General features: G+C 44.3%; 25 non-coding genes and 6 pseudogenes across 25 annotated transcripts; all 31 read right to left on the bottom strand.

Annotated features, from left to right (window-relative positions):
• Positions 1 to 311: 311 nt before the first annotated feature.
• Positions 312 to 430, bottom strand: LOC130396696 (5S ribosomal RNA). Its single transcript, XR_008899319.1, has one exon. It is a non-coding gene; the product is annotated as a 5S ribosomal RNA (ribosomal RNA).
• A 517-nt stretch (positions 431 to 947) lies between these two features.
• Positions 948 to 1,066, bottom strand: LOC130396694 (5S ribosomal RNA). Its single transcript, XR_008899318.1, has one exon. It is a non-coding gene; the product is annotated as a 5S ribosomal RNA (ribosomal RNA).
• A 528-nt stretch (positions 1,067 to 1,594) lies between these two features.
• Positions 1,595 to 1,713, bottom strand: LOC130396692 (5S ribosomal RNA). The gene has a single exon (XR_008899316.1). It is a non-coding gene; the product is annotated as a 5S ribosomal RNA (ribosomal RNA).
• A 528-nt stretch (positions 1,714 to 2,241) lies between these two features.
• On the bottom strand, positions 2,242 to 2,357 carry LOC130395956 (5S ribosomal RNA; annotated as a pseudogene).
• A 524-nt stretch (positions 2,358 to 2,881) lies between these two features.
• Positions 2,882 to 3,000, bottom strand: LOC130396691 (5S ribosomal RNA). The gene has a single exon (XR_008899315.1). It is a non-coding gene; the product is annotated as a 5S ribosomal RNA (ribosomal RNA).
• A 519-nt stretch (positions 3,001 to 3,519) lies between these two features.
• On the bottom strand, positions 3,520 to 3,638 carry LOC130396402 (5S ribosomal RNA). Its single transcript, XR_008899045.1, has one exon. It is a non-coding gene; the product is annotated as a 5S ribosomal RNA (ribosomal RNA).
• Positions 3,639 to 4,156: 518 nt separating this feature from the next.
• Positions 4,157 to 4,275, bottom strand: LOC130395835 (5S ribosomal RNA). Its single transcript, XR_008898843.1, has one exon. It is a non-coding gene; the product is annotated as a 5S ribosomal RNA (ribosomal RNA).
• A 511-nt stretch (positions 4,276 to 4,786) lies between these two features.
• On the bottom strand, positions 4,787 to 4,901 carry LOC130396147 (5S ribosomal RNA; annotated as a pseudogene).
• Positions 4,902 to 5,417: 516 nt separating this feature from the next.
• On the bottom strand, positions 5,418 to 5,533 carry LOC130396014 (5S ribosomal RNA; annotated as a pseudogene).
• Positions 5,534 to 6,060: 527 nt separating this feature from the next.
• Positions 6,061 to 6,179, bottom strand: LOC130400302 (5S ribosomal RNA). Its single transcript, XR_008902776.1, has one exon. It is a non-coding gene; the product is annotated as a 5S ribosomal RNA (ribosomal RNA).
• Positions 6,180 to 6,694: 515 nt separating this feature from the next.
• On the bottom strand, positions 6,695 to 6,813 carry LOC130396690 (5S ribosomal RNA). Its single transcript, XR_008899314.1, has one exon. It is a non-coding gene; the product is annotated as a 5S ribosomal RNA (ribosomal RNA).
• Positions 6,814 to 7,328: 515 nt separating this feature from the next.
• LOC130396689 (5S ribosomal RNA) lies at positions 7,329 to 7,447 on the bottom strand. Its single transcript, XR_008899313.1, has one exon. It is a non-coding gene; the product is annotated as a 5S ribosomal RNA (ribosomal RNA).
• Positions 7,448 to 7,971: 524 nt separating this feature from the next.
• LOC130396267 (5S ribosomal RNA) lies at positions 7,972 to 8,086 on the bottom strand (annotated as a pseudogene).
• Positions 8,087 to 8,618: 532 nt separating this feature from the next.
• On the bottom strand, positions 8,619 to 8,737 carry LOC130396178 (5S ribosomal RNA; annotated as a pseudogene).
• A 526-nt stretch (positions 8,738 to 9,263) lies between these two features.
• Positions 9,264 to 9,382, bottom strand: LOC130396688 (5S ribosomal RNA). The gene has a single exon (XR_008899312.1). It is a non-coding gene; the product is annotated as a 5S ribosomal RNA (ribosomal RNA).
• Positions 9,383 to 9,900: 518 nt separating this feature from the next.
• On the bottom strand, positions 9,901 to 10,019 carry LOC130396687 (5S ribosomal RNA). Its single transcript, XR_008899311.1, has one exon. It is a non-coding gene; the product is annotated as a 5S ribosomal RNA (ribosomal RNA).
• Positions 10,020 to 10,543: 524 nt separating this feature from the next.
• On the bottom strand, positions 10,544 to 10,662 carry LOC130399657 (5S ribosomal RNA). Its single transcript, XR_008902160.1, has one exon. It is a non-coding gene; the product is annotated as a 5S ribosomal RNA (ribosomal RNA).
• A 520-nt stretch (positions 10,663 to 11,182) lies between these two features.
• Positions 11,183 to 11,301, bottom strand: LOC130399856 (5S ribosomal RNA). The gene has a single exon (XR_008902351.1). It is a non-coding gene; the product is annotated as a 5S ribosomal RNA (ribosomal RNA).
• A 517-nt stretch (positions 11,302 to 11,818) lies between these two features.
• Positions 11,819 to 11,937, bottom strand: LOC130396686 (5S ribosomal RNA). The gene has a single exon (XR_008899310.1). It is a non-coding gene; the product is annotated as a 5S ribosomal RNA (ribosomal RNA).
• A 516-nt stretch (positions 11,938 to 12,453) lies between these two features.
• Positions 12,454 to 12,572, bottom strand: LOC130396685 (5S ribosomal RNA). Its single transcript, XR_008899309.1, has one exon. It is a non-coding gene; the product is annotated as a 5S ribosomal RNA (ribosomal RNA).
• A 515-nt stretch (positions 12,573 to 13,087) lies between these two features.
• On the bottom strand, positions 13,088 to 13,207 carry LOC130395512 (5S ribosomal RNA). The gene has a single exon (XR_008898561.1). It is a non-coding gene; the product is annotated as a 5S ribosomal RNA (ribosomal RNA).
• Positions 13,208 to 13,726: 519 nt separating this feature from the next.
• Positions 13,727 to 13,846, bottom strand: LOC130394974 (5S ribosomal RNA). Its single transcript, XR_008898081.1, has one exon. It is a non-coding gene; the product is annotated as a 5S ribosomal RNA (ribosomal RNA).
• A 514-nt stretch (positions 13,847 to 14,360) lies between these two features.
• Positions 14,361 to 14,479, bottom strand: LOC130395556 (5S ribosomal RNA). The gene has a single exon (XR_008898602.1). It is a non-coding gene; the product is annotated as a 5S ribosomal RNA (ribosomal RNA).
• A 514-nt stretch (positions 14,480 to 14,993) lies between these two features.
• Positions 14,994 to 15,112, bottom strand: LOC130396161 (5S ribosomal RNA; annotated as a pseudogene).
• Positions 15,113 to 15,631: 519 nt separating this feature from the next.
• LOC130401124 (5S ribosomal RNA) lies at positions 15,632 to 15,750 on the bottom strand. The gene has a single exon (XR_008903582.1). It is a non-coding gene; the product is annotated as a 5S ribosomal RNA (ribosomal RNA).
• A 515-nt stretch (positions 15,751 to 16,265) lies between these two features.
• LOC130401003 (5S ribosomal RNA) lies at positions 16,266 to 16,384 on the bottom strand. The gene has a single exon (XR_008903467.1). It is a non-coding gene; the product is annotated as a 5S ribosomal RNA (ribosomal RNA).
• Positions 16,385 to 16,912: 528 nt separating this feature from the next.
• Positions 16,913 to 17,030, bottom strand: LOC130401139 (5S ribosomal RNA). Its single transcript, XR_008903597.1, has one exon. It is a non-coding gene; the product is annotated as a 5S ribosomal RNA (ribosomal RNA).
• A 520-nt stretch (positions 17,031 to 17,550) lies between these two features.
• On the bottom strand, positions 17,551 to 17,667 carry LOC130395655 (5S ribosomal RNA). Its single transcript, XR_008898686.1, has one exon. It is a non-coding gene; the product is annotated as a 5S ribosomal RNA (ribosomal RNA).
• Positions 17,668 to 18,184: 517 nt separating this feature from the next.
• LOC130395461 (5S ribosomal RNA) lies at positions 18,185 to 18,303 on the bottom strand. Its single transcript, XR_008898515.1, has one exon. It is a non-coding gene; the product is annotated as a 5S ribosomal RNA (ribosomal RNA).
• Positions 18,304 to 18,820: 517 nt separating this feature from the next.
• LOC130394816 (5S ribosomal RNA) lies at positions 18,821 to 18,938 on the bottom strand. Its single transcript, XR_008897937.1, has one exon. It is a non-coding gene; the product is annotated as a 5S ribosomal RNA (ribosomal RNA).
• Positions 18,939 to 19,457: 519 nt separating this feature from the next.
• LOC130394215 (5S ribosomal RNA) lies at positions 19,458 to 19,576 on the bottom strand. Its single transcript, XR_008897396.1, has one exon. It is a non-coding gene; the product is annotated as a 5S ribosomal RNA (ribosomal RNA).
• Positions 19,577 to 19,915: the final 339 nt, after the last annotated feature.

The raw sequence follows: 19,915 nt of genomic DNA, 5'->3' as shown, positions 1-19,915 counted from the left end.
TGTGATGTTAAATGTTTGAACCAAGGTTAACGGTTAAAGTGTCAGAGAATGGGTGGTGATTTTTGACGTCCTCCCATGATCTGAAGTGAGCGTGCGTGTTTGTGTTGGTGAAAGTTTAAGAAATGTACAACTGTCGGTTCAGCTCTCTGGTGCTCCCTGCTGGCAGTATCACTATACTGTCCTCATGTTTCACAAAAATAGTTTTGAGAGACGTTGTCAGTTTTTGTATGTTGCTTAAATCCTCCAAAGCGGTTGGCAGTAACATCAGGTCACGGTACGCCACGGACAATGAGCTCGAGTTGAAAAAGAAAAGCTTACAGCACCTGGTATTCCCAGGCGGTCTCCCATCCAAGTACTAACCAGGCCCGACCCTGCTTAGCTTCCGAGATCAGACGAGATCGGGCGTGTTCAGGGTGGTATGGCCGTAAGCAATTAGTGCAGGCGCAAAACCAGGTTTTATACAGTAGCACATAAGGAGTGAGAAAGCTGCTGAGGCTCGACGTTACACTTTTACAAAAACAATCATTAGTTAGATATAAACGGCAGTAATTGATTCAGTAGGACTCCTTATCCATGTAAACGATCATTGTGACATCTGAATTCATTAATTATCTGAAATACACTGCGTGTGCGTGTGATGTTAAATGTTTGAACCAAGGTTAACGGTTAAAGTGTCAGAGAATGGGTGGTGATTTTTTGACGTCCTCCCATGATCTGAAGTGAGCGTGCGTGTTTGTGTTGGTGAAAGTTTAAGAAATGTACAACTGTCGGTTCAGCTCTCTGGTGCTCCCTGCTGGCAGTATCACTATACTGTCCTCATGTTTCACAAAATAGTTTTGAGAGACGTTGTCAGTTTTTGTATGTTGCTTAAATCCTCCAAAGCGGTTGGCAGTAAACATCAGGTCACGGTACGCCACGGAGTCAATGAGCTCGAGTTGAAAAAGAAAAGCTTACAGCACCTGGTATTCCCAGGCGGTCTCCCATCCAAGTACTAACCAGGCCCGACCCTGCTTAGCTTCCGAGATCAGACGAGATCGGGCGTGTTCAGGGTGGTATGGCCGTAAGCAATTAGTGCAGGCGCAAAACCAGGTTTTATACAGTAGCACATAAGGAGTGAGAAAGCTGCTGAGGCTCGACGTTACACTCTTACAAAAACAATCATTAGTTAGATATAAACGGCAGTAATTGATTCAGTAGGACTCCTTATCCATGTAAACGATCATTGTGACATCTGAATTCATTAATTATCTGAAATACACTGCGTGTGCGTGTGATGTTAAATGTTTGAACCAAGGTTAACGGTTAAAGTGTCAGAGAATGGGTGGTGATTTTTTGACGTCCTCCCATGATCTGAAGTGAGCGTGCGTGTTTGTGTTGGTGAAAGTTTAAGAAATGTACAACTGTCGGTTCAGCTCTCTGGTGCTCCCTGCTGGCAGTATCACTATACTGTCCTCATGTTTCACAAAAATAGTTTTGAGAGACGTTGTCAGTTTTTGTATGTTGCTTAAATCCTCCAAAGCGGTTGGCAGTAAACATCAGGTCACGGTACGCCACGGTAGGCCACGGAGTCAATGAGCTCGAGTTGAAAAAGAAAAGCTTACAGCACCTGGTATTCCCAGGCGGTCTCCCATCCAAGTACTAACCAGGCCCGACCCTGCTTAGCTTCCGAGATCAGACGAGATCGGGCGTGTTCAGGGTGGTATGGCCGTAAGCAATTAGTGCAGGCGCAAAACCAGGTTTTATACAGTAGCACATAAGGAGTGAGAAAGCTGCTGAGGCTCGACGTTACACTCTTACAAAAACAATCATTAGTTAGATATAAACGGCAGTAATTGATTCAGTAGGACTCCTTATCCATGTAAACGATCATTGTGACATCTGAATTCATTAATTATCTGAAATACACTGCGTGTGCGTGTGATGTTAAATGTTTGAACCAAGGTTAACGGTTAAAGTGTCAGAGAATGGGTGGTGATTTTTTGACGTCCTCCCATGATCTGAAGTGAGCGTGCGTGTTTGTGTTGGTGAAAGTTTAAGAAATGTACAACTGTCGGTTCAGCTCTCTGGTGCTCCCTGCTGGCAGTATCACTATACTGTCCTCATGTTTCACAAAAATAGTTTTGAGAGACGTTGTCAGTTTTTGTATGTTGCTTAAATCCTCCAAAGCGGTTGGCAGTAAACATCAGGTCACGGTACGCCACGGTAGGCCACGGAGTCAATGAGCTCGAGTTGAAAAAGAAAAGCTTACAGCACCTGGTATTCCCAGGCGGTCTCCCATCCAAGTACTAACCAGGCCACCCTGCTTAGCTTCCGAGATCAACGAGATCGGGCGTGTTCAGGGTGGTATGGCCGTAAGCAATTAGTGCAGGCGCAAAACCAGGTTTTATACAGTAGCACATAAGTGAGAAAGCTGCTGAGGCTCGACGTTACACTTTACAAAAACAATCATTAGTTAGATATAAACGGCAGTAATTGATTCAGTAGGACTCCTTATCCATGTAAACGATCATTGTGACATCTGAATTCATTAATTATCTGAAATACACTGCGTGTGCGTGTGATGTTAAATGTTTGAACCAAGGTTAACGGTTAAAGTGTCAGAGAATGGGTGGTGATTTTTTGACGTCCTCCCATGATCTGAAGTGAGCGTGCGTGTTTGTGTTGGTGAAAGTTTAAGAAATGTACAACTGTCGGTTCAGCTCTCTGGTGCTCCCTGCTGGCAGTATCACTATACTGTCCTCATGTTTCACAAAATAGTTTTGAGAGACGTTGTCAGTTTTTGTATGTTGCTTAAATCCTCCAAAGCGGTTGGCAGTAAACATCAGGTCACGGTACGCCACGGTAGGCCACGGAGCCAATGAGCTCGAGTTGAAAAAGAAAAAGCTTACAGCACCTGGTATTCCCAGGCGGTCTCCCATCCAAGTACTAACCAGGCCCGACCCTGCTTAGCTTCCGAGATCAGACGAGATCGGGCGTGTTCAGGGTGGTATGGCCGTAAGCAATTAGTGCAGGCGCAAAACCAGGTTTTATACAGTAGCACATAAGGAGTGAGAAAGCTGCTGAGGCTCGACGTTACACTTTTACAAAAACAATCATTAGTTAGATATAAACGGCAGTAATTGATTCAGTAGGACTCCTTATCCATGTAAACGATCATTGTGACATCTGAATTCATTAATTATCTGAAATACACTGCGTGTGCGTGTGATGTTAAATGTTTGAACCAAGGTTAACGGTTAAAGTGTCAGAGAATGGGTGGTGATTTTTTGACGTCCTCCCATGATCTGAAGTGAGCGTGCGTGTTTGTGTTGGTGAAAGTTTAAGAAATGTACAACTGTCGGTTCAGCTCTCTGGTGCTCCCTGCTGGCAGTATCACTATACTGTCCTCATGTTTCACAAAAATAGTTTTGAGAGACGTTGTCAGTTTTTGTATGTTGCTTAAATCCTCCAAAGCGGTTGGCAGTAAACATCAGGTCACGGTACGCCACGGAGTCAATGAGCTCGAGTTGAAAAAGAAAAAGCTTACAGCACCTGGTATTCCCAGGCGGTCTCCCATCCAAGTACTAACCAGGCCCGACCCTGCTTAGCTTCCGAGATCAGACGAGATCGGGTGTGTTCAGGGTGGTATGGCCGTAAGCAATTAGTGCAGGCGCAAAACCAGGTTTTATACAGTAGCACATAAGGAGTGAGAAAGCTGCTGAGGCTCGACGTTACACTTTACAAAAACAATCATTAGTTAGATATAAACGGCAGTAATTGATTCAGTAGGACTCCTTATCCATGTAAACGATCATTGTGACATCTGAATTCATTAATTATCTGAAATACACTGCGTGTGCGTGTGATGTTAAATGTTTGAACCAAGGTTAACGGTTAAAGTGTCAGAGAATGGGTGGTGATTTTTTGACGTCCTCCCATGATCTGAAGTGAGCGTGCGTGTTTGTGTTGGTGAAAGTTTAAGAAATGTACAACTGTCGGTTCAGCTCTCTGGTGCTCCCTGCTGGCAGTATCACTATACTGTCCTCATGTTTCACAAAAAGAGTTTTGAGAGACGTTGTCAGTTTTTGTATGTTGCTTAAATCCTCCAAAGCGGTTGGCAGTAAACATCAGGTCACGGTACGCCACGGAGTCAATGAGCTCGAGTTGAAAAAGAAAAAGCTTACAGCACCTGGTATTCCCAGGCGGTCTCCCATCCAAGTACTAACCAGGCCCGACCCTGCTTAGCTTCCGAGATCAGACGAGATCGGGTGTGTTCAGGGTGGTATGGCCGTAAGCAATTAGTGCAGGCGCAAAACCAGGTTTTATACAGTAGCACATAAGGAGTGAGAAAGCTGCTGAGGCTCGACGTTACACTTTACAAAAACATCATTAGTTTATAAACGGCAGTAATTGATTCAGTAGGACTCCTTATCCATGTAAACGATCATTGTGACATCTGAATTCATTAATTATCTGAAATACACTGCGTGTGCGTGTGATGTTAAATGTTTGAACCAAGGTTAACGGTTAAAGTGTCAGAGAATGGGTGGTGATTTTTTGACGTCCTCCCATGATCTGAAGTGAGCGTGCGTGTTTGTGTTGGTGAAAGTTTAAGAAATGTACAACTGTCGGTTCAGCTCTCTGGTGCTCCCTGCTGGCAGTATCACTATACTGTCCTCATGTTTCACAAAAGTTTTGAGAGACGTTGTCAGTTTTTGTATGTTGCTTAAATCCTCCAAAGCGGTTGGCAGTAAACATCAGGTCACGGTACGCCACGGAGTCAATGAGCTCGAGTTGAAAAAGAAAAAGCTTACAGCACCTGGTATTCCCAGGCGGTCTCCCATCCAAGTACTAACCAGGCCCGACCCTGCTTAGCTTCCGAGATCAGACGAGATGCGTGTTCAGGTGGTATGGCCGTAAGCAATTAGTGCAGGCGCAAAACCAGGTTTTATACAGTAGCACATAAGGAGTGAGAAAGCTGCTGAGGCTCGACGTTACACTTACAAAAACAATCATTAGTTAGATATAAACGGCAGTAATTGATTCAGTAGGACTCCTTATCCATGTAAACGATCATTGTGACATCTGAATTCATTAATTATCTGAAATACACTGCGTGTGCGTGTGATGTTAAATGTTTGAACCAAGGTTAACGGTTAAAGTGTCAGAGAATGGGTGGTGATTTTTTGACGTCCTCCCATGATCTGAAGTGAGCGTGCGTGTTTGTGTTGGTGAAAGTTTAAGAAATGTACAACTGTCGGTTCAGCTCTCTGGTGCTCCCTGCTGGCAGTATCACTATACTGTCCTCATGTTTCACAAAAATAGTTTTGAGAGACGTTGTCAGTTTTTGTATGTTGCTTAAATCCTCCAAAGCGGTTGGCAGTAAACATCAGGTCACGGTACGCCACGGAGTCAATGAGCTCGAGTTGAAAAAGAAAAGCTTACAGCACCTGGTATTCCCAGGCGGTCTCCCATCCAAGTACTAACCAGGCCCGACCCTGCTTAGCTTCCGAGATCAGACGAGCGGCGTGTTCAGGGTGGTATGGCCGTAAGCAATTAGTGCAGGCGCAAAACCAGGTTTTATACAGTAGCACATAAGGAGTGAGAAAGCTGCTGAGGCTCGACGTTACACTCTTACAAAAACAATCATTAGTTAGATATAAACGGCAGTAATTGATTCAGTAGGACTCCTTATCCATGTAAACGATCATTGTGACATCTGAATTCATTAATTATCTGAAATACACTGCGTGTGCGTGTGATGTTAATGTTTGAACCAAGGTTAACGGTTAAAGTGTCAGAGAATGGGTGGTGATTTTTTGACGTCCTCCCATGATCTGAAGTGAGCGTGCGTGTTTGTGTTGGTGAAAGTTTAAGAAATGTACAACTGTCGGTTCAGCTCTCTGGTGCTCCCTGCTGGCAGTATCACTATACTGTCCTCATGTTTCACAAAAATAGTTTTGAGAGACGTTGTCAGTTTTTGTATGTTGCTTAAATCCTCCAAAGCGGTTGGCAGTAAACATCAGGTCACGGTACGCCACGGTAGGCACGGAGTCAATGAGCTCGAGTTGAAAAAGAAAAAGCTTACAGCACCTGGTATTCCCAGGCGGTCTCCCATCCAAGTACTAACCAGGCCCGACCGTGCTTAGCTTCCGAGATCAGACGAGATCGGGCGTGTTCAGGGTGGTATGGCCGTAAGCAATTAGTGCAGGCGCAAAACCAGGTTTTATACAGTAGCACATAAGGAGTGAGAAAGCTGCTGAGGCTCGACGTTACACTCTTACAAAAACAATCATTAGTTAGATATAAACGGCAGTAATTGATTCAGTAGGACTCCTTATCCATGTAAACGATCATTGTGACATCTGAATTCATTAATTATCTGAAATACACTGCGTGTGCGTGTGATGTTATGTTTGTTGAACCAAGGTTACGGTTAAAGTGTCAGAGAATGGGTGGTGATTTTTTGACGTCCTCCCATGATCTGAAGTGAGCGTGCGTGTTTGTGTGGTGAAAGTTTAAGAAATGTACAACTGTCGGTTCAGCTCTCTGGTGCTCCCTGCTGGCAGTATCACTATACTGTCCTCATGTTTCACAAAAATAGTTTTGAGAGACGTTGTCAGTTTTTGTATGTTGCTTAAATCCTCCAAAGCGGTTGGCAGTAAACATCAGGTCACGGTACGCCAAGGAGTCAATGAGCTCGAGTTGAAAAAAAAGCTTACAGCACCTGGTATTCCCAGGCGGTCTCCCATCCAAGTACTAACCAGGCCCGACCCTGCTTAGCTTCCGAGATCAGACGAGATCGGGCGTGTTCAGGGTGGTATGGCCGTAAGCAATTAGTGCAGCGCAAAACCAGGTTTTATACAGTAGCACATAAGGAGTGAGAAAGCTGCTGAGGCTCGACGTTACACTTTTACAAAAACAATCATTAGTTAGATATAAACGGCAGTAATTGATTCAGTAGACTCCTTATCCATGTAAACGATCATTGTGACATCTGAATTCATTAATTATCTGAAATACACTGCGTGTGCGTGTGATGTTAAATGTTTGAACCAAGGTTAACGGTTAAAGTGTCAGAGAATGGGTGGTGATTTTTTGACGTCCTCCCATGATCTGAAGTGAGCGTGCGTGTTTGTGTTGGTGAAAGTTTAAGAAATGTACAACTGTCGGTTCAGCTCTCTGGTGCTCCCTGCTGGCAGTATCACTATACTGTCCTCATGTTTCACAAAAATAGTTTTGAGAGACGTTGTCAGTTTTTGTATGTTGCTTAAATCCTCCAAAGCGGTTGGCAGTAAACATCAGGTCACGGTACGCCACGGAGTCAATGAGCTCGAGTTGAAAAGAAAAGCTTACAGCACCTGGTATTCCCAGGCGGTCTCCCATCCAAGTACTAACCAGGCCCGACCCTGCTTAGCTTCCGAGATCAGACGAGATCGGGCGTGTTCAGGGTGGTATGGCCGTAAGCAATTAGTGCAGGCGCAAAACCAGGTTTTATACAGTAGCACATAAGGAGTGAGAAAGCTGCTGAGGCTCGACGTTACACTTTTACAAAAACAATCATTAGTTAGATATAAACGGCAGTAATTGATTCAGTAGACGCCTGATCCTGTAAACGATCATTGTGACATGCTGAATTCATTAATTATCTGAAATACACTGCGTGTGCGTGTGATGTTAAATGTTTGAACCAAGGTTAACGGTTAAAGTGGCAGAGAATGGTGGTGATTTTTTGACGTCCTCCCAATGATCTGAAGTGAGCGTGCGTGTTTGTGTTGGTGAAAGTTTAAGAAATGTACAACTGTCGGTTTGCAGCTCTCTGGTGCTCCCTGCTGGCAGTATCACTATACTGTCCTCATGTTTCACAAAATAGTTTTGAGAGACGTTGCAGTTTTTGTATGTTGCTTAAATCCTCCAAAGCTGGTTGGCAGTAAACAGCAGGTCACGGTACCCGTAGGCACGGAGTCAATGAGGCTCGAGTTGAAAAAGAAAAGCTTACAGCACCTGGTATCCCAGCGGTCTCCATCCAGTACTAACCAGGCCCGACCCTGCTTAGCTTCCGAGAGCAGAACGAGATCGGCGTGTTCAGGGTGGTATGGCCGTAATCACTTAGTGCAGGCGCAAAACCAGGTTTTATACAGTAGCACATAAGGAGTGAGAAAGCTGCTGAGGGCTCGACGTTACACTTTTACAAAATACATCATTAGTTAGATATAAAACGGCAGTAATTGATTCAGTAGGACTCCTTATCCATGTAAACGATCATTGTGACATCTGAATTCATTAATTATCTGAAATACACTGCGTGTGCGTGTGATTTTAAATGTTTGAACCAAGGTTAACGGTTAAAGTGTCAGAGAATGGGTGGTGATTTTTTGACGTCCTCCCATGATCTGAAGTGAGCGTGCGTGTTTGTGTTGGTGAAAGTTTAAGAAATGTACAACTGTCGGTTCAGCTCTCTGGTGCTCCCTGCTGGCAGTATCACTATACTGTCCTCATGTTTCACAAAAATAGTTTTGAGAGACGTTGTCAGTTTTTGTATGTTGCTTAAATCCTCCAAAGCGGTTGGCAGTAAACATCAGGTCACGGTACGCCACGTTAGGCCACGGAGTCAATGAAGCTCGAGTTGAAAAAGAAAAAGCTTACAGCACCTGGTATTCCCAGGCGGTCTCCATCCAAGTAACTAACCAGGGCCCGACCCTGCTTAGCTTCCGAGATCAGACGAGATCGGGCGTGTTCAGGGTGGTATGCCGTAAGCAATTAGTGCAGGCGCAAAACCAGGTTTATACAGTAGCACATAAGGAGTGAGAAAGCTGCTGAGGCTCGACGTTACACTTTTACAAAAACAATCATTAGTTAGATATAAACGGCAGTAATTGATTCAGTAGGACTCCTTATCCATGTAACGATCATTGTGACCATCTGAATTCATTAATTATCTGAAATACACTGCGTGTGCGTGTGATGTTAATGTTTGAACCAAGGTTAACGGTTAAAGTGTCAGAGAATGGGTGGTGATTTTTTGACGTCCTCCCATGATCTGAAGTGAGCGTGCGTGTTTGTGTTGGTGAAAGTTTAAGAAATGTACAACTGTCGGTTCAGCTCTCTGGTGCTCCCTGCTGGCAGTATCACTATACTGTCCTCATGTTTCACAAAAATAGTTTTGAGAGACGTTGTCAGTTTTGTATGTTGCTTAAATCCTCCAAAGCGGTTGGCAGTAAACATCAGGTCACGGTACGCCACGGTAGGCCACGGAGGCAATGAGCTCGAGTTGAAAAAGAAAAAGCTTACAGCACCTGGTATTCCCAGGCGGTCTCCCATCCAAGTACTAACCAGGCCCGACCCTGCTTAGCTTCCGAGATCAGACGAGATCGGGCGTGTTCAGGGTGGTATGGCCGTAAGCAATTAGTGCAGGCGCAAAACCAGGTTTTATACAGTAGCACATAAGGAGTGAGAAAGCTGCTGAGGCTCGACGTTACACTCTTACAAAAACAATCATTAGTTAGATATAAACGGCAGTAATTGATTCAGTAGGACTCCTTATCCATGTAAACGATCATTGTGACATCTGAATTCATTAATTATCTGAAATACACTGCGTGTGCGTGTGATGTTAAATGTTTGAACCAAGGTTAACGGTTAAAGTGTCAGAGAATGGGTGGTGATTTTTTGACGTCCTCCCATGATCTGAAGTGAGCGTGCGTGTTTGTGTTGGTGAAAGTTTAAGAAATGTACAACTGTCGGTTCAGCTCTCTGGTGCTCCCTGCTGGCAGTATCACTATACTGTCCTCATGTTTCACAAAATAGTTTTGAGAGACGTTGTCAGTTTTGTATGTTGCTTAAATCCTCCAAAGCGGTTGGCAGTAAACATCAGGTCACGGTACGCCACGGGAGTCAATGAGCTCGAGTTGAAAAAAGAAAAGCTTACAGCACCTGGTATTCCCAGGCGGTCTCCCATCCAAGTACTAACCAGGCCCGACCCTGCTTAGCTTCCGAGATCAGACGAGATCGGGCGTGTTCAGGGTGGTATGGCCGTAAGCAATTAGTGCAGGCGCAAAACCAGGTTTTATACAGTAGCACATAAGGAGTGAGAAAGCTGCTGAGGCTCGACGTTACACTCTTACAAAAACAATCATTAGTTAGATATAAACGGCAGTAATTGATTCAGTAGAACTCCTTATCCATGTAAACGATCATTGTGACATCTGAATACATTAATTATCTGAAATACACTGCGTGTGCGTGTGATGTTAAATGTTTGAACCAAGGTTAACGGTTAAAGTGTCAGAGATGGGTGGTGATTTTTGACGTCCTCCCATGATCTGAAGTGAGCGTGCGTGTTTGTGTTGGTGAAAGTTTAAGAAATGTACAACTGTCGGTTCAGCTCTCTGGTGCTCCCTGCTGGCAGTATCACTATACTGTCCTCATGTTTCACAAAAATAGTTTGAGAGACGTTGTCAGTTTTGTATGTTGCTTAAATCCTCCAAAGCGGTTGGCAGTAAACATCAGGTCACGGTACTCCACGGTAGGCCACGGAGTCAATGAGCTCGAGTTGAAAAAGAAAAGCTTACAGCACCTGGTATTCCCAGGCGGTCTCCCATCCAAGTACTAACCAGGCCCGACCCTGCTTAGCTTCCGAGATCAAACGAGATCGGGCGTGTTCAGGGTGGTATGGCCGTAAGCAATTAGTGCAGGCGCAAAACCAGGTTTTATACAGTAGCACATAAGGAGTGAGAAAGCTGCTGAGGCTCGACGTTACACTTTTACAAAACAATCATTAGTTAGATATAAACGGCAGTAATTGATTCAGTAGGACTCCTTATCCATGTAAACGATCATTGTGACATCTGAATTCATTAATTATCTGAAATACACTGCGTGTGCGTGTGATGTTAAATGTTTGAACCAAGGTTAACGGTTAAAGTGTCAGAGAATGGGTGGTGATTTTTGACGTCCTCCCATGATCTGAAGTGAGCGTGCGTGTTTGTGTTGGTGAAAGTTTAAGAAATGTACAACTGTCGGTTCACCTCTCTGGTGCTCCCTGCTGGCAGTATCACTATACTGTCCTCATGTTTCACAAAAATAGTTTTGAGAGACGTTGTCAGTTTTTGTATGTTGCTTAAATCCTCCAAAGCGGTTGGCAGTAAACATCAGGTCACTGTACGCCACGGAGAGTCAATGAGCTCGAGTTGAAAAAAGAAAAAGCTTACAGCACCTGGTATTCCCAGGCGGTCTCCCATCCAAGTACTAACCAGGCCCGACCCTGCTTAGCTTCCGAGATCATACGAGATCGGGCGTGTTCAGGGTGGTATGGCCGTAAGCAATTAGTGCAGGCGCAAAACCAGGTTTTATACAGTAGCACATAAGGAGTGAGAAAGCTGCTGAGGCTCGACGTTACACTTTTACAAAAACAATCATTAGTTAGATATAAACGGCAGTAATTGATTCAGTAGGACTCCTTATCCATGTAAACGATCATTGTGACATCTGAATTCATTAATTATCTGAAATACACTGCGTGTGCGTGTGATGTTAAATGTTTGAACCAAGGTTACGTTAAAGTGTCAGAGAATGGGTGGTGATTTTTTGACGTCCTCCATGATCTGAAGTGAGCGTGCGTGTTTGTGTTGGTGAAAGTTTAAGAAATGTACAACTGTCGGTTCAGCTCTCTGGTGCTCCCTGCTGGCAGTATCACTATACTGTCCTCATGTTTCACAAAAATAGTTTTGGAGACGTTGTCCAGTTTTTTGTATGTTGCTTAAATCCTCCAAAGCGGTTGGCAGTAAACATCAGGTCACGGTACGCCACGGAGTCAATGAGCTCGAGTTGAAAAAGAAAAAGCTTACAGCACCTGGTATTCCCAGGCGGTCTCCCATCCAAGTACTAACCAGGCCCGACCCTGCTTAGCTTCCGAGATCAGACGAGATCGGGCGTGTTCAGGGTGGTATGGCCGTAAGCAATTAGTGCAGGCGCAAAACCAGGTTTATACAGTAGCACATAAGGAGTGAGAAAGCTGCTGAGGCTCGACGTTACACTCTTACAAAACAATCATTAGTTAGATATAAACGGCAGTAATTGATTCAGTAGGACTCCTTATCCATGTAAACGATCATTGTGACATCTGAATTCATTAATTATCTGAAATACACTGCGTGTGCGTGTGATGTTAAATGTTTGAACCAAGGTTAACGGTTAAAGTGTCAGAGAATGGGTGGTGATTTTTTGACGTCCTCCCATGATCTGAAGTGAGCGTGCGTGTTTGTGTTGGTGAAAGTTTAAGAAATGTACAACTGTCGGTTCAGCTCTCTGGTGCTCCCTGCTGGCAGTATCACTATACTGTCCCTATGTTTCACAAAAATAGTTTTGAGAGACGTTGTCAGTTTTTGTATGTTGCTTAAATCCTCCAAAGCGTTGGCAGTAAACATCAGGTCACGGTACGCCACGGAGTCAATGAGCTCGAGTTGAAAAAGAAAAAGCTTACAGCACCTGGTATTCCCAGGCGGTCTCCCATCCAAGTACTAACCAGGCCCGACCCTGCTTAGCTTCCGAGATCAGACGAGATCGGGCGTGTTCAGGGTGGTATGGCCGTAAGCAATTAGTGCAGGCGCAAAACCAGGTTTTATACAGTAGCACATAAGGAGTGAGAAAGCTGCTGAGGCTCGACGTTACACTCTTACAAAAACAATCATTAGTTAGATATAAACGGCAGTAATTGATTCAGTAGGACTCCTTATCCATGTAAACGATCATTGTGACATCTGAATTCATTAATTATCTGAAATACACTGCGTGTGCGTGTGATGTTAATGTTTGAACCAGGTTAACGGTTAAAGTGTCAGAGAATGGGTGGTGATTTTTGACGTCCTCCCATGATCTGAAGTGAGCGTGCGTGTTGTGTTGGTGAAAGTTTAAGAAATGTACAACTGTCGTTTCAGCTCTCTGGTGCTCCCTGCTGGCAGTATCACTATACTGTCCCTCATGTTTCAAAAAAATAGTTTTGAGAGACGTTGTCAGTTTTTGTATGTTGCTTAAATCCTCCAAAGCGGTTGGCAGTAAACATCAGGTCACGGTACGCCACGGAGTCAATGAGCTCGAGTTGAAAAGAAAAAGCTTACAGCACCTGGTATTCCCAGGCGGTCTCCCCATCCAAGTACTAACCAGGTCCGACCCTGCTTAGGTTCCGAGATCAGACGAGATCGGGCGTGTTCAGGGTGGTATGGCCGTAAGCAAATTAGTGCAGGCGCAAAACCAGGTTTTATACAGTAGCACATAAGGAGTGAGAAAGCTGCTGAGGCTCGACGTTACACTTTACAAAAACAATCATTAGTTAGATATAAACGGCAGTAATTGATTCAGTAGGACTCCTTATCCATGTAAACGATCATTGTGACATCTGAATTCATTAATTATCTGAAATACACTTCGTGTGCGTGTGATGTTAAATGTTTGAACCAAGGTTAACGGTTAAAGTGTCAGAGAATGGGTGGTGATTTTTTGACGTCCTCCCATGATCTGAAGTGAGCGTGCGTGTTTGTGTTGGTGAAAGTTTAAGAAATGTACAACTGTCATGTTCAGCTCTCTGGTGCTCCCTGCTGGCAGTATCACTATACTGTCCTCATGTTTCACAAAAATAGTTTTTGAGAGACGTTGTCAGTTTTTGTATGTTGCTTAATCCTCCAAAGCGGTTGGCAGTAAACATCAGGTCACGTACGCCACGGAGTCAATGAGCTCGAGTTGAAAAAGAAAAAGCTTACTAGCACCTGGTATTCCCAGGCGGTCTCCCATCCAAGTACTAACCAGGCCCGACCCTGCTTAGCTTCCGAGATCAGACGAGATCGGGCGTGTTCAGGGGGGTATGGCCGTAAGCAATTAGTGCAGGCGCAAAACCAGGTTTTATACAGTAGCACATAAGGAGTGAGAAAGCTGCTGAGGCTCGACGTTACACTTTTACAAAAACAATCATTAGTTAGATATAAACGGCAGTAATTGATTCAGTAGGACTCCTTATCCATGTAAACGATCATTGTGACATCTGAATTCATTAATTATCTGAAATACACTGCGTGTGCGTGTGATGTTAAATGTTTGAACCAAGGTTAACGGTTAAAGTGTCAGAGAATGGGGGGTGATTTTTTGACGTCCTCCCATGATCTGAAGTGAGCGTGCGTGTTTGTGTTGGTGAAGTTTAAGAAATGTACAACTGTCGGTTCAGCTCTCTGGTGCTCCCTGCTGGCAGTATCACTATACTGTCCGCATGTTCACAAAATAGTTTTGGAGAGACGTTGTCAGTTTTGTATGTTGCTTAAATCCTCCAAAGCGGTGGCAGTAAACATCAGGTCACGGTACGCCACGGAGTCAATGAGCTCGAGTTGAAAAAGAAAAGCTTACAGCACCTGGTATTCCCAGGCGGACTCCATCCAAGTACTAACCAGGCCCGACCCTGCTTAGCTTCCGAGATCAGACGAGATCGGGCGTGTTCAGGGTGGTATGGGCCGTAAGCAATTAGTGCAGGCGCAAAACCAGTTTTATACAGTAGCACATAAGGAGTGAGAAAGCTGCTGAGGCTCGACGTTACACTCTTACAAAAACAATCATTAGTTAGATATAAACGGCAGTAATTGATTCATAGGACTCCTTATCCATGTAAACCATCATTGTGACATCTGAATTCATTAATTATCTGAAAAGCACTGCGTGTGCGTGTGATGTTAAATGTTTGAACCAAGGTTAACGGTTAAAGTGTCAGAGAATGGGTGGTGATTTTTTGACGTCCTCCCATGATCTGAAGTGAGCGTGCGTGTTTGTGTTGGTGAAGTTTAAGAAATGTACAACTGTCGGTTCAGCTCTCTGGTGCTCCCTGCTGGCAGTATCACTATACTGTCCTCATGTTTCACAAAAATAGTTTTGAGAGACGTTGTCAGTTTTGTATGTAGCTTAAATCCTCCAAAGCGGTTGGCAGTAAACATCAGGTCACGGTACGCCACGGAGTCAATGAGCTCGAGTTGAAAAGAAAACGCTTACAGCACCTGGTATTCCCAGGGCGGTCTCCACCCAAGTACTAACCAGGCCCGACCCTTCTTAGTTGCCGAGATCAGACGAGATCAGGCGTGTTCAGGGTGGTATGGCCGTAAGCAAATAGTGCAGGCGCAAAACCAGGTTTTATACAGCTAGCACATAAGGAGTGAGAAAGCTGCTGAGGCTCGACGTTACACTCTTACAAAAACAATCATTAGTTAGATATAAACGGCAGTAATTGATTCAGTAGGACTCCTTATCCATGTAAACGATCATTGTGACATCTGAATTCATTAATTATCTGAAATACACTGCGTGTGCGTGTGATGTTAAATGTTTGAACCAAGGTTAACGGTTAAAGTGTCAGAGAATGGGTGGTGATTTTTTGACGTCCTCCCATGATCTGAAGTGAGCGTGCGTGTTTGTGTTGGTGAAAGTTTAAGAAATGTACAACTGTCGGTTCAGCTCTCTGGTGCTCCCTGCTGGCAGTATCACTATACTGTCCTCATGTTTCACAAAAATAGTTTTGAGAGACGTTGTCAGTTTTGTATGTTGCTTAAATCCTCCAAAGCGGTTGGCAGTAAACATCAGGTCACGGTACGCCACGGAGTCAATGAGCTCGAGTTGAAAAAGAAAATGCTTACAGCACCTGGTATTCCCAGCGGATCTCCCATCCAAGTACTAACCAGGCCCGACCCTGCTTAGCTTCCGAGATCAGACGAGATCGGGCGTGTTCAGGGTGGTATGGCCGTAAGCAATTAGTGCAGGCGCAAAACCAGGTTTTATACAGTAGCACATAAGGAGTGAGAAAGCTGCTGAGGCTCGACGTTACACTCTTACAAAAACATCATTAGTTAGATATAAACGGCAGTAATTGATTCAGTAGGACTCCTTATCCATGTAACCATCATTGTGACATCTGAATTCATTAATTATCTGAAAAGCACTGCGTGTGCGTGTGATGTTAATGTTTGAACCAAGGTTAACGGTTAAAGTGTCAGAGAATGGTGGGGATTTTTGACGTCCTCCCATGATCTGAAGTGAGCGTGCGTGTTTGTGTTGGTGAAAGTTTAAGAAATGTACAACTGTCGGTTCAGCTCTCTGGTGCTCCCTGCTGGCAGTATCACTATACTGTCCTCATGTTTCACAAAAATAGTTTTGAGAGACGTTGTCAGTTTTTGTATGTTAGCTTAAATCCTCCAAAGCGGTTGGCAGTAAACATCAGGTCACGGTACGCCACGGAGTCAATGAGCTCGAGTTGAAAAAGAAAAAGCTTACAGCACCTGGTATTCCCAGGCGGTCTCCCATCCAAGTACTAACCAGGCCCGACCCTGCTTAGTTGCCGAGATCAGACGAGATCGGGCGTGTTCAGGGTGGTATGGCCGTAAGCAATTAGTGCAGGCGCAAAACCAGGTTTTATACAGTAGCACATAAGGAGTGAGATAGCTGCTGAGGCTCGACGTTACACTCTTACAAAAACAATCATTAGTTAGATATAAACGGCAGTAATTGATTCAGTAGACTCCTTATCCATGTAAACGATCATTGTGACATCTGAATTCATTAATTATCTGAAATACACTGCGTGTGCGTGTGATGTTAAATGTTTGAACCAAGGTTAACGGTTAAAGTGTCAGAGAATGGGTGGTGATTTTTTGACGTCCTCCCATGATCTGAAGTGAGCGTGCGTGTTTGTGTTGGTGAAAGTTTAAGAAATGTACAACTGTCGGTTCAGCTCTCTGGTGCTCCCTGCTGGCAGTATCACTATACTGTCCTCATGTTTCACAAAAATAGTTTTGAGAGACGTTGTCAGTTTTTGTATGTTGCTTAAATCCTCCAAAGCGGTTGGCAGTAAACATCAGGTCACGGTACGCCACGGTAGGCCACGGAGGCAATGAGCTCGAGTTGAAAAAGAAAAAGCTTACAGCACCTGGTATTCCCAGGCGGTCTCCCATCCAAGTACTAACCAGGCCCGACCCTGCTTAGCTTCCGAGATCAACGAGATCGGGCGTGTTCAGGGTGGTATGGCCGTAAGCAATTAGTGCAGGCGCAAAACCAGGTTTTATACAGTAGCACATAAGGAGTGAGAAAGCTGCTGAGGCTCGACGTTACACTCTTACAAAAACAATCATTAGTTAGATATAAACGGCAGTAATTGATTCAGTAGGACTCCTTATCCATGTAAACGATCATTGTGACATCTGAATTCATTAATTATCTGAAATACACTGCGTGTGCGTGTGATGTTAAATAGTTTGAACCAAGGTTAACGGTTAAAGTGTCAGAGAATGGGTGGTGATTTATTGACGTCCTCCCATGATCTGAAGTGAGCGTGCGTGTTTGTGTTGGTGAAAGTTTAAGAAATGTACAACTGTCGGTTCAGCTCTCTGGTGCTCCCTGCTGGCAGTATCACTATACTGTCCTCATGTTTCACAAAAATAGTTTTGAGAGACGTTGTCAGTTTTTGTATGTTGCTTAAATCCTCCAAAGCGGTTGGCAGTAAACATCAGGTCACGGTACGCCACGGAGTCAATGAGCTCGAGTTGAAAAAGAAAAAGCTTATAGCACCTGGTATTCCCAGGCGGTCTCCCATCCAGTACTAACCAGGCCCGACCCTGCTTAGCTTCCGAGATCAACGAGATCGGGCGTGTTCAGGGTGGTATGGCCGTAAGCAATTAGTGCAGGCGCAAAACCAGGTTTTATACAGTAGCACATAAGGAGTGAGAAAGCTGCTGAGGCTCGACGTTACACTTTTACAAAACAATCATTAGTTAGATATAAACGGCAGTAATTGATTCAGTAGGACTCCTTATCCATGTAAACGATCATTGTGACATCTGAATTCATTAATTATCTGAAATACACTGCGTGTGCGTGTGATGTTAAATGTTTGAACCAAGGTTAACGGTTAAAGTGTCAGAGAATGGGTGGTGATTTTTTGACGTCCTCCCATGATCTGAAGTGAGCGTGCGTGTTTGTGTTGGTGAAAGTTTAAGAAATGTACAACTGTCGGTTCAGCTCTCTGGTGCTCCCTGCTGGCAGTATCACTATACTGTCCTAATTTTCACAAAAATAGTTTTGAGAGACGTTGTCAGTTTTTGTATGTTGCTTAAATCCTCCAAAGCGGTTGGCAGTAAACATCAGGTCACGGTACGCCACGGAGTCAATGAGCTCGAGTTGAAAAAGAATAAGCTTACAGCACCTGCTATTCCCAGGCGGTCTCCCATCCAAGTACTAACCAGGCCCGACCCTGCTTAGCTTCCAGGTTCAGACGAGAGCGGGCGTGTTCAGAGTGGTATGGCCGTAAGCAAATAGTGCAGGCGCAAAACCAGGTTTTATACAGTAGCACATAAGGAGTGAGAAAGCTGCTGAGGCTCGACGTTACACTTTTACAAAAACAATCATTAGTTAGATATAACGGCAGTAATTGATTCAGTAGGACTCCTTATCCATGTAAACGATCATTGTGACATCTGAATTCATTAATTATCTGAAATACACTGCGTGTGCGTGTGATGTTAAATGTTTGAACCAAGGTTAACGGTTAAAGTGTCAGAGAATGGGTGGTGATTTTTTGACGTCCTCCATGATCTGAAGTGAGCGTGCGTGTTTGTGTTGGTGAAAGTTTAAGAAATGTACAACTGTCGGTTCAGCTCTCTGGTGCTCCCTGCTGGCAGTATCACTATACTGTCCTCATGTTTCACAAAAATAGTTTTGAGAGACGTTGTCAGTTTTTGTATGTTGCTTAAATCCTCCAAAGCGGTTGGCAGTAAACATCAGGTCACGGTACGCCACGGAGTCAATGAGCTCGAGTTGAAAAAGAAAAAGCTTACAGCACCTGGTATTCCAGGCGGACTCCCATCCAAGTACTAACCAGGCCCGACCCTGCTTAGCTTCCGAGATCAGACGAGATCGGGCGTGTTCAGGGTGGTATGGCCGTAAGCAATTAGTGCAGGCGCAAAACCAGGTTTTATACAGTAGCACATAAGGAGTGAGAAAGCTGCTGAGGCTCGACGTTACACTCTTACAAAAACAATCATTAGTTAGATATAAACGGCAGTAATTGATTCAGTAGGACTCCTTATCCATGTAAACGATCATTGTGACATCTGAATTCATTAATTATCTGAAATACACTGCGTGTGCGTGTGATGTTAAATGTTTGAACCAAGGTTTACGGTTAAAGTGTCAGAGAATGGGTGGTGATTTATTGACGTCCTCCCATGATCTGAAGTGAGCGTGCGTGTTTGTGTTGGTGAAAGTTTAAGAAATGTACAACTGTCGGTTCAGCTCTCTGGTGCTCCCTGCTGGCAGTATCACTATACTGTCCTCATGTTTCACAAAAATAGTTTTGAGAGACGTTGTCAGTTTTTGTATGTTGCTTAAATCCTCCAAAGCGGTTGGCAGTAAACATCAGGTCACGGTACGCCACGGAGTCAATGAGCTCGAGTTGAAAAAGAAAAAGCTTATAGCACCTGGTATTCCCAGGCGGTCTCCCATCCATGTACTAACCAGGCCCGACCCTGCTTAGCTTCCGAGATCAGACGAGATCGGGCGTGTTCAGGGTGGTATGGCCGTAAGCAATTAGTGCAGGCGCAAAACCAGGTTTTATACAGTAGCACATAAGGAGTGAGAAAGCTGCTGAGGCTCGACGTTACACTTTACAAAAACAATCATTAGTTAGATATAAACGGCAGTAATTGATTCAGTAGGACTCCTTATCCATGTAAACGATCATTGTGACATCTGAATTCATTAATTATCTGAAATACACTGCGTGTGCGTGTGATGTTAAATGTTTGAACCAAGGTTAACGGTTAAAGTGTCAGAGAATGGGTGGTGATTTTTTGACGTCCTCCCATGATCTGAAGTGAGCGTGCGTGTTTGTGTTGGTGAAAGTTTAAGAAATGTACAACTGTCG

The sequence above is a fragment of the Gadus chalcogrammus genome, chromosome 12, assembly GCF_026213295.1.
Source record: "Gadus chalcogrammus isolate NIFS_2021 chromosome 12, NIFS_Gcha_1.0, whole genome shotgun sequence".
Taxonomy (NCBI): domain Eukaryota; kingdom Metazoa; phylum Chordata; class Actinopteri; order Gadiformes; family Gadidae; genus Gadus; species Gadus chalcogrammus.
The sequence above is the reverse complement of the archived record's forward strand: the minus strand, read 5'-3'. Positions and strand labels throughout refer to the sequence as shown.